Source organism: Trachinotus anak, unplaced genomic scaffold (genome assembly GCF_046630095.1).
Source record: "Trachinotus anak isolate AG129_WGS33_773 ecotype Australia unplaced genomic scaffold, CSIRO_AGI_Tana_v1 ptg000013l, whole genome shotgun sequence".
Lineage (NCBI taxonomy): Eukaryota > Metazoa > Chordata > Actinopteri > Carangiformes > Carangidae > Trachinotus > Trachinotus anak.
The window spans coordinates 7,608,057-7,623,762 of NW_027273864.1; the positions used below are offsets into that span (position 1 = coordinate 7,608,057).

The 15,706-nt window shown below is 41.5% G+C and overlaps 1 protein-coding gene across 6 annotated transcripts in view; it reads right to left on the minus strand.

The window, feature by feature from the left end:
* The window catches only part of ncoa3 (nuclear receptor coactivator 3), a 31,331-nt gene extending 15,926 nt beyond the window's left edge, over positions 1–15,405 (minus strand). For 4 of the 6 annotated variants that reach the window (XR_011693159.1, XM_071493914.1, XM_071493915.1 and 1 more), the window contains exon 1: positions 15,251–15,404. The gene's annotated coding sequence lies outside the window, so the exon portion shown is untranslated. Of the gene's footprint in view, positions 1–15,250 lie in introns of all 6 variants that reach the window. The other 2 variants (XM_071493919.1, XM_071493918.1) reach the window with 1 other exon arrangement.
* Between the last annotated feature and the right edge of the window lie 301 nt (positions 15,406–15,706).

Genomic DNA, 15,706 nt, shown 5'->3' on the forward strand with positions numbered 1-15,706 from the left:
ATGTAAGCATGAGCTGAATGAATATGGACTGCAGGAGGTGGGGGAGGAGTCAAGGCAGACTGAGGAGAATAAAGTGGGGGAGGAAGAAGATGAACAGGGAGGGGGAGGGGAGGAGAGCGGTGACACAGTGCATGGAGCTCAACAGTGCTGGGTATCATTCAGAAAAATGTAGCTATTGGTAGCAATGTTAGTTATTTGACTTGACAACTTCTCTGTTTCAGTGCAGTGCCAGTCACAATACACTGGACTGCAAACAAAATCAAATATTAATGCTAAACTACAACGTTGTGCAACAATAAGTCACATGTGTCTAATGCTGACTTGTGTTGATAAACCACTGAAGCAGCATGAAGTGAGGCTGTAGATTGCTGTTTCTAGTTAGGTCTGTTTTGGAGTAGCACCCAGAGGCCCTGTCCAGACCTGGCATTAACATGTGTCTCAGGTGACCTGATCACTAGTGGACTGCTCTAAGTACAGGTGTGAATGCATCCAAGACACACTGAGGACACGTTTGAGATCCGATCACTCAGACCACATTCAATAAATCAGTGTTTCCCAAACACTGATTTATTAATGGAATCTACCAAGATATCAACATTGACTGACTTTCTATTTTTTACCTAAACTATTTCTGCTGTGATTGGATAATCCAAGACTCAGGTTTAAACAGGGCCTGTATGTTGATTAGTGATGGGCAAACAAGGTTATCGGGGAAGTAGATTAACACAGTGGTGTAACAGACAGGCCAGTTATATCCTGTAAATTAAAATCTTTTCTGTTCTTCACAACAACCACATTGTTGATTTGGAAAAAAAAACTTTGTTGTGAGAATGAAATACTGGCCCAGATTTACAGCTAAGGTTGGCGTCTCTGTGGGAAAGTGGTTAACACCGTCACAGAGGTAACTGAAAGTTTTGAGATTGGTCATGATCGTCCGACTGTTATGAGGCTCATGAGATACTGTAGCTGGGGGCACTTGTACGATTGTAATTACATGTGGCTATAGGGACAATATTTCTGTGTTGACAGAAAGTTGACTGTGTTTCCTTCAACTTGTCAGTGAATGAACTTTGACAATGAATTCACTTGTTCAGCTGGTCAAAAGTAACAGTGAAGGTGCAGGGACTCAATCTCTTATATAACTAACCCCTTTGACTTTGAGGGGCTTAACGTCCTCATACCTACTAAACTACCTGCAGACATTGCAGCCACTCCCATACCAATCATGTGTTACAAAACAAGTAGTTAAACATCATCAGTGGCATGATTATCTTACAAGGACGTTAAGTATCGCATGCCTCAAAACGCTCCAATCAAGCATGACTTCACTCATATGAGGAAGTGAAGGAAGCACAGTGAAAAACTGCAGAGACATAGACACACATGTACACATCTGCCCCCTGATTTTAGTCCTCTGTCTTCACACAGCTTGTAACCTGAAACAACTCTGATCTTAAATGCAAACATTCTTCATTGGATTAAATGTGTGTACATTACAGAATACAGACTGTGTTGTTTTGCCTAGCAGGTATAAGCTAGAATACCAATCACCCCTGTGGATATCAAAGAAACAAATGTGCCTATTCTCTCACAGATGTGAGGCTGATGAGACATGGTAAACTTTGAGTTAGTTTTATAAAAATACAGGATTTTGATATAAAGGTGTTTGGCTAAAGGCCAGAACAGCAGCAGTGTCAGTCAGTTGGGACCAGAATAGTGAGGAGGACATTCCTGCTCAGCCTGAAATAAAGCCTGCAATCTGAGCTCCCTGTGACAAAGAGCGGCAGGTCCAACAATAAATACCGACCCACCCAAAACAAAGAACAGACAAACTGGGCCCACATACACACTATTATAGACCTAGACCCCCCCCCCCCCCCGACAAAAGACATGTACTGAAACTATCCTTATTATAACTGTGTATATGAGTCCGAGTGTGTGAGAGAGAGGTTTGAAGGTTTTGAAAAAAACAGGGGAAAAAAAACAACAAAAAAAACAACAACTTTAAAATACTGAAAAAAATACAATGAAGCTGCTAGATGTGAGCTACTAGAAGCACACGCACACAGACACACACCATAGAGGCAAAGTAATAAAGTAACAAAAGGTGTCCACTAGAGTTTGGGACATCAAGTGCAAAAAAGAAACAAAAGGACAGAATGACTTCCTGTTTTTCTTCAAAGAAGCTCTCCACCTCCTGCTGAGCATACAACCAGCTATACACTGGGTGCAAGTGGAGCTCACACCAGCCTCAGTGTCTTTATCTAACAACAAATCCTGGTGTTTATCTCTAATCCAAACAGACTGGCAAACTGGGCCCTATGGGACTTCAGTCATGCAGAAAATTAAATATTATTTAATAAAAGGGATAAAAATGAATGCAAATTAAAAAGTACACCCTATATTTGGGTCACATGTGTAACCTTCTCTCTCTCAAGATACACTGTGAGTTTAATGGCAGATCTCTGAGTATTTACAGATTTCTGTTCTTAATTTGTTGGGTGTGATTGCAAAGCTAAAAAGTTTTTGGCTAACCTGAATGACAGGAACCAATTTACACCAACACAACTGGAAGACCACATGTACAAAGAAAAAAAAGCCATTAGGAGATCCAGACCCTGTGAGCCAAGCAGCCTGATGTAATGTTAATCCCTCAGTCCACAATGTAGCTGCCTTTATAACCGGTTTGATGTATCGCGGGCATGTGTTGTTTACTAACTTTGCACTAGATAAAATACAACAACAATGAGCAGCTGACAAGGAGCATCTTGTGAAGCTTGTTAACAACACTCATCTGAATTAATCTTGTGCATCTTGGTTCAACGAAATGAATCTAGATAAAGCACAATCTTTTCACAATGGATGTGAGTCTTTCAGTGGCATTCAGCATAATGTGTAAGTGTGGCACTGGAAGTAGCTTAGCACCGTAGTAACAGACTGTCACAACCTACCTCTAAGGCTGCGACAAAGGAAAGGAAATACACATGGTTGTACTGAGAAATCAAATACCCACTAGCTAGATAGCTCGGCATATTAATGTTAGCAGCTTAGTTAAGAACAAGCAAAGATACTATTAAATCCATTTGATGCACTTCTGCTCTTGTGCTTTCAGAAGGAAAAAAACAAACAAACAAAAAAAAAAACTACAAGTGGACAGGGTGAGGGTTTAGCAAAGGCTAATTGCAAATTATCCTTCCTGATGTTTTCACATCAGTAAGCGAGACCCTTAATGGTGAGATATGTGACAGGTATGCACGTCCACTTCCAAAAGCACTCTGTCCTGTAAGGAATCAACATAACCACAGTTAAAAAGAGGTATTCCCATAAGAACCATCAGTTGCCTCAGTTTGAGGGAATGAAAGTGAACAGATATTAAATGCTTCAGGTCTGACCGCTAACAGCCATGTTAGTGGAGAGAATACAAAAAAGAAAAAAAGAAATTGGACCCCAACTGTTCTTTGCACAAGTTTTTTGAGATTAGTTTTGTGTTGTAGATGAACAGATGAAGCTGGAACCAATCACTTTTACGCTTTGCTACATGACAGGAAAAACAAGAGAGCCATGGATGATGTTACTGCTCAAGTTTCATATAATGCAGAACCAAATTTCTCTTTGTTTAGCAGCCATCTATCATCTTAACATTTTGGGGATTCCCTCTTATTTGTGAGGGAAGATAACTTCCAGAAGCAAACATTTCTCAGAGTCAAATGTACCCCCCCTTGTTGTTGGTGAATACTGCATATTTTCCTGCCAAGTTAACACATGATTTTAATGAAACATGGGCAATTGGGATTAAACTGGAGCCAGAGGGTTTTGATGGCAAGAGTGCTGCCACACAATGAGACTGAAGGACAGGGATGAGGAAGACATATGTCAAGCATGTGTGTATAAGTGTGGATTTTAAAAAAGCGAAGCTGTAAATTGTTCAGAGAAAGCCTCCATTTAGATGGTGAGGCAGCTGTGAAATTCCAGCAAAGCTTAAAAACCAGTCTGAAAACACATGTCCCGTTATTTGTCTGTCGTGAGTCTGGTGGCAAGCGAGATATTTCTGTCACTTTGTTGAGGTCCATGTCTGAGTTGTGAAATTATACTGCCAAAGATTAAAAAAAAAAATACAAAGCCCAATTTGTTTCATGTCTGTTTTACCAATTTCACTGTGTTCTCGCATGCACTGCAACTCTGCACCTCTCTAGACATTACCCAGAGAAGCTGTACGTGTGAACACAAATGTCCGAACCAGTTGAAAAGGACATTAAACAGACTTTATCCTACCAGCGCCCAAGTACAATGTCTGTGTAATGTCCGACTGAGCGCATGTGTGACTAGAGCAGGTTATTGTCCAGAGAATTCACAGCGAGCGAGCGGCTGTGTTGATGACATCTCTATCCTCGTCCTACCGCTCTACCCAGGCGCCACCCCTCACCTAAGCCAAATGGAGTATTTCCAGTAGGTGAAAACGCGTCTCTCATGGACAGTCTCTGGTTGTGTGCTACGTGTGTGAAAGAGCAGCTCCGGACCCAATTCTCCGGACAGCGTCTGAAGTTCTTATGTGAAAACGACTTCAGATGAGTCTTTGCAATGAAAAGCCTCGACAAGCGTGGAGGGTTTAGAGTTAATATTAAAGTCACACTAGGAGCCGTTCACAGTGGAATAAAGCACACCTTTCAAAGCCACGGTGGTGACGCAAATGTGAGAGGAGGAGGTGGAGTTAGGGGTGAGCAGACAGAAACACACCCTCACAGAAGCTTAGTGAAGCTTGTGAAGAATTTCAGAAAAGCATCACTAAGAACATGAATCCTCAGTCTTTAAAGAATCCAACATAAAGTTTCAATTTAACTGACCAACCAAAGCCTAAAGTATGATTTTTAAAAATGTGTAGAAGGTCAGCTTTGTTCTATTCGTTTCAGCAATTCCCAAATCTAATAATCTAAGTCAGACATGAGCTTTGCAGATGAAAAATAATGTGGGGAGAATTATCAATAGATGCAAACACTGCATAATCCATGTGTGACATAAATTATATTAGAATATATTAGATTTATGTCCTCATATATGAAAAGGCATGTAAAAAACAGGAAATGTGTAATAAAATAAGACAATACAGCCATTTGTTCTCGTAGCTTTTTCCTCAAACTTGTAGTGTACAAAATGTCCATAGATGAATGTGGTGAGGGAGAGAAGGTAGTTCAAAGCAGAGGGAAAACTGCCTTCATAGGATTGCTTCTCCCCCTAGAAAAAACATCCCCCACCCTCGCCTAACGCACACAACACACACAGACAGGCTGTGTGTGTGCATCTCCCCATTTTTCTCACACAAACTGCAACGTGTAGAAAAACCAGGGAAAATAAATGAAGGTGGAAACAAAGAGGTGGCAGATTCCACTGTGTGTGTGCGTGTGTGTGTCACACATGCATCTCCTACAACTATCCATCATTAATACAGACAAAGAACAGAAAGGAACAGGAAAGGACCCACACGGGCTCAGATTTAACTCTCTGCACAGCTCCACAGTACTGCTGCATCTCGAATCGTCCCCCCATATATTCCATAAGCCTGACATGTTGGTGTGTATAGTGAGGTGACAACAGTGAGGACACGGCATCGTCCAGAGTAGACCACAGTGACCAAACAAAATGCAGGCGGCTGTGATCACACAGGGCTAATATTATGGAAATTAGTTCATTAATCAATGGCTTAACAGTCTTTTATCTGGGGAGCCAGAGCTCTGGGGCCTGATCAGCTTCCATGCTGCCCAGTCTGATAACAAACACACACACACACATACACATCTTCACTAGCAACTGATACAGATGCAGTGGGAAGACAAATCTCACAAAGCCACAGATAACTCAATGTGAAGATATGTCAACCATAGTAATTACTTTTGCCCATATTTTTAAATGACCTTATGTTGATACAAAGATTTTGCTGGGATTTAACTTTGTTTTTCAGAAGCAGTTTGTGTGCATGTGTACACGTTTCAACTGTGCCTCTGTATAAAACGGCAGATATTCATTTTCAGACCGCAGCGCAGCTCTGACGATTTTCTCTCTTCCCTTCCTCCCTCCCTCTCACTCTTGTGTCTTTCTCTCCTCCCTCATTCCCCCCTCCTCCTCTCCCCACCGTCCCTGTTGGATTGGCGGAGTAAACACAGGAAGAGAGCGGGCTCTGTTCCACCACACCAGAGCTGGAGCTGGGCGTTCCTGCAGAGCTCCTGCACTGGGGTCAAAAGTTTACTGTGGTTTTCATTTCACCTTTCCTCAGCCAATCACAGCGCCACGCTGCAGAGCCTGAACTCTGACCCCCGCAAAGAATTCCACTCAAAAGATGGTCTGACGCCAGTTTCTGAACTGCACCCCCCCTCTCCCATTTTTCCCCTTACTACTCCTTTTCCTTTCTTTCAACTGGCCAGTTTCATGTGTTGACAGAGCCTAGGTAAAAAAAAAAAAAAGAAAAAAGATTACAGAAATGAGGTTCGAGGGGTAACAGGGAGCAAGACCAGAACTGTTTTTTAAAATTTCACTGCTATGAATTCTTAGAAAACTATCAGTACCTGCGGCCTTTAATCTCCCAGGGTGACGAGCTGTTACTGTAACCATAGCAGATTAACAAATAAAAAAAATAAATTAACACAACTAATTGAGGATCATATGAAGATCATGTTACAGTCTGACACACAGAGACTATTATAGTTCGTTTTGTTTCAATCCCACAGTAAAACAAAAACCCACTGAATTTTATGGATTTTAAAAAGATAACATAAACCTAATCTTCGTGCATTTGATAAGGTCTACTATTGTACACTTTGGTTTTCCTTATCGGCAACGTTTTACACAGCCTGCCACACATTCTGCCTACCACATGCCACTCAGCTCTGTGTTAACACTATTAAAAGTGTGTTTAAATGACTTATGAGGACAGGCTGCATACAGGGGTCACAAGGACCAAGTGTTGAAAGACGGACAGAGAAGGCCAATGGGGCAAAAAAAAAAAAAAACGAGGAGCTCTGCTGGGCTCATATCACAACACTCGAGAATCTGTTTACGAGTCAAATCAGAGCTGCTCAGTCTGACTGAACACACGCACACACAGACACACGCTGAACCATAATCCAACTGTGCGTTTGTTTTTGTCTTGGTGACACTGCACTCTGTTCCCATCTGCTGAGTGATTAAGCCTGCACTGCTAATCAAGGCCCTCACACTGTAAGGGAGCGGGGAAAGGCCGACACACACTGATCGCGCTGTCACACGCTGGTCCGTGCTTTGAACGGACAAAAAAAACATTCAGGGTGATTTTTCCTGTAGATCCACGAACTGCTCCAAATGAAATCAAATTTAATGGGTTCAGAGAGGCTTTCAAGCCGTCAAAGTGAAAGTATGAACAAAAGAAAATATACTGCAGTCACTTCTTATTGTGGTGCTTTCATGTGAGAACCTGTAAGGTATTTGGATTGGACCCAACTCTCAATCCTCCTGTAGTAGTCCACATGTCAACAAATTGAGTTAGGAGAGAATCAAACTGGTGTTGGTAGCCCACACAATTGCAAAATGCATCTAAGTGGCTCCAGTCTGCAGCTGTTTAAATGTTTGTCATTTACCGTTGGAATTCCTAGTCACTATACTGACTACAGCTCCTCTATAGTCTTATCTAGGTTTATTTATTTGTAGTCAAGTAGCAAGAAAACTTACAGACACGTATTTGCTGTGTTTGAAAATGTCCTTGTTTTTTTACTAAATCACTGTGGGATAGAGTTGAGAGTGCCACTGAATATTAATATTGATAAGCTTCACTTAGCTTCATGGTTTCACTCACTGTTTTTGGGCTGTAAATCACATCAGTTTATATTGTTTTCTTCTTGAAGCCTCGAGTGACTTTGATAACACTGTGCAGCTTTATGACAGCTCGTGGCCTGTTGCTGATGTTCTGAGTAAAAATTGGAAATTGGACAATGATTCCTCAAATTTGGAGTAAAAAATGTTTAATTGAACCTAAACACAGACTCATCACAAAACATCAATACCACACCTGGTCAAGTGTAACTGTGGAGACCACAATCTTGATCACAACTGTGACATCTATATACAGGTAAAATAATTGTACAGCCTTTATAACTCTCCTCCTGTGTCTCTCAGTTAGAAGAAGTCAGAACTGGTCCTCGTCAGACACATTCACTGCCAAGTATAAAAGCTTCAGAGTAACGTGTTGGCGCATGTTGTTTGTGGAATTGCTGTGGTACAATGAACATATTTCTCCTAGACACACCAAATAATTTCATCGAACTCAAAATAGATCAAAATATTTACACATTATATCTGTAGGACAAGGCATCTTCTATCTTCTACCTTACAGGTCAAGATGTTTCAAGACTTCACAACTCAAACACTGAAACAACTGACAACTAGTCATCCAAACGTAACACTAAATCACTGCAACATTTATCACCTTTAATTTAGTTTTTTGTAGAGGGATCTGATTGCAAAAAAATATGTAACTTATTAAATTTCCAATTTTGTAAATAAAAAAACTTAAAAAGAAAGAAAAGGCTAAACTTAAAAGAGAACGTACATGAGTCTATGCCTAAATAAAAAAAGAATCTGTTTTGTTTGTTTTTATTTAAGCTCTGAAAATAGTGAGTGTCAAACTGTGAACCTTGTATCCTGTATTGACGGACTTGTTAAACTACTTGTGATTAAAATCCTTGTCTGTCTGCTTACAAAACTATGCAGGTTGACTTGAATCACACACTTACAGTGTGTGTGTGTGTGTGTGTGTGTGTGTGTGTGTGTGTGTGTGTGTGTGTGTGTGTGTGTGTGTGTGTGTGTGTGTGTGTGTTTTTGGCCGACACACCTGTCAAAACTCTACCATCTCAACTTAAAATCAAATTCATAAATTGCTTGAAATAATGTTTAGCTTTCATCCAATTTCAATGGTTAGTATCAGCGTATAGTATAGACTGTTGCTGTGGTGCTAATTGAACAGGGACCTTTACATCTCCTGTTTTAGTCATATAGAATCACTTGTTCCAGTATGGCAATGGCGATCAGATGAGCATATATGAGCACAACCAGGAGCCCGCCGAATGGAAACATGGCGATCGTCTGCCAAAAGCAGAGCCACCTCTGTACGAAACACTGGATCGGACTGATGTCCAGCTTTTTATGAGTGCTGTTTGGTGTACGACCTCTGCCACTGGTGCAAAGCTTGATGTGATGTGGCAATGTCAGGAGGCAAGTGTTAGCTCGGCTATTCTGGGGTCTACGGTAAGCTCCAGAGCAGCAACCTTTTGATTGGAGTGTTGCCTTAACGACAAGCCACATAAACAGGGGTGACGTCACCGGGCACAGTGAAGAGCAGTAATGGTGAAAGGAACATTTTCCATTTTATCCAGAAAGCAAGGGAAGAAAAAAATTCTGCCCAATTAAGAAATAAGTGTTGTAGAAAAAAGGAATACTAATAAATTATCTGACACATGCATTGCCAGTGTTGACATGCTTGAGTATGTCTGGAGGTTTAATGATGGTGTGGAGGGTTGTCATTCACGACTTGACTTTTCTTTGAACTCAAGGCTGTAATAAAGCGCTTGTGGAAAATCTAAATTCTTTTTAGCACAGCGCTGTGAGCAAATGTCTGCATACTCACTGCAACCCGTGATAATTTCTTTTAATGAAAGAAACGGCTTTTAAGTTGCAGGTGAAATGTAAGCTAGGAGACACTCATTCCCCCTATGGTCCCTGCTTGCGTGGTCTCATATCCTCTTACAACTTGCTGCAGCAGCATGCCAGCCACAGCTGCCTCTCAATCCAGACAGACCCAGAAACCACACCCTACTGCCACATAAGTCCAACATCAAACAGTTTCATCTTGGAGATGTGTGGACAGAAAGAACAAAACAATGCAAATGTAGGAAATGAAAGGCAACCATTCATTTGACACTGTTAAATTACAGGGGATGGAGTTATGGGGCAGTAAAGGTAGGCTTTGTGAAAATTTGGGGCAGAGGACCATGGTACACTGCAGCGGTCAAGGTTAAAGCTTTGTCTTATTTTGGTTGCAAACAAACTATTTTGCCAGGGCATGCACAGCTTTTTCAATTCTCTAGTATTCAACAGAGGTGGAGTATACTGTAGATGGGACAAGAAAACTTTAGGCAGACAGAGGAGGGAGAGTGTCCATGTAGCAGATGAGAAGTTCACCCAGAAATGACAATGTCACTTCTCTCTCCCTCTTCACTAGCCTCTCTTTCCCCTTCTCTTTACACTGAATAACAGACAGAGAGAGCATCTGGTAGCAGTTATCTCACAAACCAAACTTTTTTTCACCCTTGCTGTCTCTCCTCCAAAGCACTTTTTTTTATAAAAGGGGGCCCTAAACAAAACACAAACAAGGTCTTGCTAACATTTTACAATGGCAACAAAACTAGGCCAGGGAGCTACCCTCCCACTGGCTTGTTCAGGTGAACCCGTTTTACGAGCATTCTTCAGCTGGGGGAGCGAAAGTTAAAGGGGGAGTGCAAGTTAAAGAGGAAGGGCAAAGAGGGGAGGGGGGACAAAGCTCTTGGCACCCCCTTCCCTAATAAACCCCTGCCTTCGTCCAATCAACGAGGACTACAGAGAGTGAACTGTTCCAAATCCTTGCTGGTTATAAACTGGAATTGGGTGCAATGATTGCTTCAGGCTGCCCGTTTGGCTTTTAGAAGTGTGCATGGCTCACATATGGCTCAGCTAGCCTAACACTTAGGTATTACCTCAGAGTTGATGAAGAGGGGACCGGGATGAATGAGATGTGACTTCAAATACAGTCAAAGTGCAAACTGCACCGCTTGACTGGGGACCCAGCAGACTAGCTGTGGCTTCCTTTGAATAGTGAACAACAATCTGGTTTCAGCAGCTCTCATCTCATACTCGCACTCTTACTTGTTTGGGCGAAGTAGCTGTAAATATTTTAGCAGTGGAAACATGACTGTCTTGTTGAGCACAGTTTTCTATATTTAGCTCTAGAGAGTTAGGCAGGAAAAAGAAAGCATACCTACCTGTTACGTACCGACACAGCACCACACCAGCGTGGAACCAAATACAGAAGATCACCGTCAGTGACCTTGAGATGTGAGGACTAAACAGGATGTTTTACACAGCTTGAGCTGACCACAGGAAACTTTTGTATTCTTAAACCTGGCTGTAAAACAGCCTCCAATGACGAGTCAGAGTCAAGTCTAAGTGGCACAGAGGAGAGCTTCAGATAATCCTGTAAAACTGTTGAATACTGACTTGGAAACCTGCCATGGTTAATCGCATGAACACTGATAAAAAAAATAAATAAAAAAAAATTACTGATAATTTAAAGATTTGCACTTTCCCTTAATGATAAACTGTTGTTTTAAGTTATCAGTCAGATGCAACATGTCTAATGTTTTTTGACTGAAGCTGTTTTCTCAGGGCTGGTAACTGTCCAGAGTTGCCCTTTCTTTTAATTTACAGCACACAGCACATATGATAGAAATGTCATCAACATGCCCACTTACTAGCTGTGAATTCTCCAGACAATTACCTGCTCTACTCACACGCAGGCTTCATCAGATGTTACACAGACTTTATACCAGGGAGCTGGTAGTGTAAAGCCTGTTTAATGCCTGGACCAACTGATTTGGAAATTTGTTTTCTCACATACAGCTCCTCTGGGTAGTTGCAGAAATAAGTTGCATGTGGGAAAGCAGCTTATGCCTACACTCCCTGTACTACTGCCTAACAAAAAGGTACTAAGACCAAGGGGTCATATTTCAATTAGGCAAAACAATCAGGCTCCATGTGTCATCAAGGATCCTCTCTGAGCTACTGCTCACCCACACAGCTATTAAACTGAATACATACCAAATGACTGATTGGCAGTTGTTTGAAACGAAACTTGTTATCTCTGTCTTTCAGTCTCACTTAAGGCACACAGACTGACGAAACACTAAAGGAATGCCATCTATTCAGACATCAGTAATGCAAAAATGCAGCTTGACAAAGACGGACTAGAGACAGATATCAAAAGTGGCTCTGCCACACAAAAGAGGCAAGCAGTCTACTTATTTTTCCTCTCAATGTTTGTTACCAGTCAGTATTTAAAAGTTTGTTTGTTTTTAAAACACAGAATCTCATTTAGAAACGTGTTTTCTTTAATTCTGACTCCAGAAAGTGCAGTCTGGACCTACTGTGCTTGTATAAACATCTACAACACTGCATATGTGTAGTCTGTGTAGATAGTGGGTTGGAGATAGTGCCACTTCTAGTTTTTTACATAGATTGATCATCTGCCATTTCCACTCCATAGATCTATTAGTTTACGAAGTCCGTTTGGTAACTATCTCACAAAAAATACATTCTGCATTTTCTTTGTATTGTTGACAAGATGGCAACATATTCAACAGCTTTATGAGTATTAGTTAAGTGTCAGTAATGCCACAAAATTTATGCTCATTCGATTATCAATCAGCCGATCTAACCATAGAGGGACTTCTCCCAGTCCCACGAGAAAAAGTGATAAATTAATGAATTATTGAGAGCACAGGGGCCGGCAGACAAAGAGCAAAAGCCATGCATCCCAGTCACTTCTTCACCCCATCTGCAGTCAAAGAATCCCCCCAAAGATTGATTCATTGTTAACATCGCCTGACACCCTGTGTGAGGGAGAAAGAAAGTGGTAGATAAAGGGACAGAGAATGGGGGACAGCGGGCTCCATTTGCCAAGAATATGAGCAGAAGCAGTTCATTGGACAGGTTCCCACAGTGGTCATTCTGCCACTTACAAAAATACCACATACGTGGGCTTGAGTAATAGCATTCCATCAGACTCAAAATAAAGACAAGTTAGCTCATCTGACGGCTGAAGGCTGCCAGCGGCACCATTCTCACTTGTTCATTCCCAGTTACACACCATTTATACTACCAGGCCAAAGTTTTAGAATAGCTGTCATTTGAATTTACATAATTCAGTGTCTCTAGAATTAAAGAATAGAACAAATAAACACTTTAAAAACAAGGAATCAAAGAATCTACTTGTTGAACTGATTTTAATCTAAAAGTCTGACTTATCCAGCATGTTCTTTCTACAGTGGGAATCAAATATTGTTCAGAAAGTTTGTCCCAACATGGATGCTGAAGTTCCCTCAAATGTACTGCACTTTGCTTTGCTTTCACCTTCTGTCCATTTCATCCCAAACCAGCTCCACGTGGTTCCAGTCTGGAGACTGTGCTGCTCTTCCATCATGTCTCATTCTTTTCCTCTAATATCATGCATCATTATCTTATTGTAGGACCCTGTCCAACCAGTAGCAACATACAGCACAATACTGCGGTACCATATTGTGCTGTTATTGCTGTACATTGCTATATTGCTGTGTAACAGAGGGTGTAGTGACACAGTTTGTTCCAACACTGCATTTGTACAGACAGAGGGTTTGTAAATCATCAGCAAAAGTTGGGACACCTGTAGAAATTGTTTGCGTTAATGTCCGAGGCTTCATTTAATTCCAGACTGTGAGTTAACCAGTTTCCTGACCTGTTTTCTATTAAATCTACATGATTGTTCAGTTTTTGGTGACCTAAACCATTTTATTGAGTTAACTGCTTACCTCTAACTCTTGAACTGCTTTTATTTCAATAAAAAACTTTAAAAAATGGGGGTGTTATAAAACTTCTGTCCGACAGCGTCAATACCCAAATTACTGAGATATCACAGCCCATTTAATTAGTGCCCTGCATGAAATCATATAAGCAGGAATATTTGTCAATAATGGACAACTTACTAGCTAGACCATGTGGCAATAGAGCAAAAATACCTACATGATTTCAGAAACTCTCACGTGGAAATAAGCACTGCGCTGTAAATGCCTGCAAGTATTGGCAGGGATGGCCCCAGGCAAAGAGAGCGACAGTCTACCTAGACCTCAACCGTTTCAGTGGAATGACTAACCCTACCTCCTCATTGTCTGCCTACACATGACCATGCGCTCAAAGAATGTCCTTTTACCACCTCAAAATCTGAGTGCTCAGCATGCACCTTGTGGCGCACAGAGAAAGCAAACCTGGACTCTACCTGAACCCAGCCAGCGTTCAACTGCCTCTGCACTGAAGCACATCCGTCTCTCTCCACCAGTCTGCCTGTCTCTCTCTCTCTCTCTCACAGACACACACACACCTAAGTATGTTTTATCAGCAGCGAGAACCAACATTAATCACAATGTGATGGGCCATTTTACCAACCATTACAATCATGGATACATAATCTCACTACAGCTATGCAAATAAATAACAGATGCTGTGGATTTTCCAGAGCAGCCACGTTGAGCTCGTCACTTCAGGTTTGACTGTCAGCAGTGAGGGACAGTGATGTGCTGCTAAATACACGGCACTTTATCATGATCTGCAACTCATCAGGAATTTAACCACCGCCCAGTCTTTTCTGTGAAGCAGCAATTTCTAATCCTATATGCCTTAACGTCAGCTAAATTAGTTTGTTGCTGTTTGTTACATACTGGTGATTTTATTGTGTTAAATTACAGGTAAGAAAACAAAAATGTTGGAACACTACAATATGTTTACCTTCCTCGACTTTCATGGTGGAAGCTGGACAACCGTAACTTTAGAGCAATAAACTATTTCATTTTGATTTCTGCTACAGGAGACAACTACAGTGGTGAAACTACCGTGAGCTGTGAACGTCTCTGGTACCGAAACTGTGAAGCAAGTCACACCGTGTGATTTAAAGAAATGTACTAACGTAGTGTCCAGAGCTGCTCAGCGATGTCGTGGACACTGAACACAACCTAGTGGCGCTAAAAGGTTCAAAACATTAAGGTTTTGAAACTCAAACGAGTTCACTCAGAGGCAGTGTTGGAAACGAACAACTAGACAACTGCAGCTCAGCGAATCAGAGAGCCTGTGTCTCGTAAACTTTGTAGCTAACGGATAATGGAGACACCAACGAGCACCGTAACCGGTAACAACGGCACATTAATAAGGCAGGCTTAACATACATTGGTATAATGTCTGCAGTTTAGGAGCCAAACATATCATAAGAAACATCCCACAGCAGACAGACTGTAGTAAGGTGGTTCGTTGTATCACGGTAGCTTCAAAACCACAGCCTGCTCGGAAGCGGAGCAACACTCACTGCCTCTGAGACGAATTAACGCGTCCAAACACACAACAGCGTCCGTGTTCAAAACTTGGTTATAACCGAATCATAAACCATTTGCAGAAAACTCACCGGCCTCGTCGCTTTCATTGAGTAGAGCAGTTTCTTTTACGCCTCTACAAACTCTCCGCCATCTTCGGCAGGACGGTGTTTGTTTAAATGGGAAACACTCCCAGAGCGGAGGGAGCCAGCTTGTAGCCGAGCGACAGGGCTTCTGGGTAACGTAGTTGCTTTTCTTGGCAAGCGACATCAAACTGCCTGACACGTTCTGTAAATGAACTACACGTACACCAATACCCATAGGTGATATGAGTAGCAGTCGCTGATATTATTAGAGGACAGATTTAAAAATGTATTTATAGGCTGGCAGAAAAGCAGCTTTATATAAATGACTTATCATAACCAATGTGAAACACATCGCTGTGTTCTTCAGTATTTTTCATAAAAACTAAAGCGTTGACGATGGTTAAATATTCAGCAGAAGACAAATTCAGAGGAATAGCATTTGAATTTTGTTTAAGGGCAGCA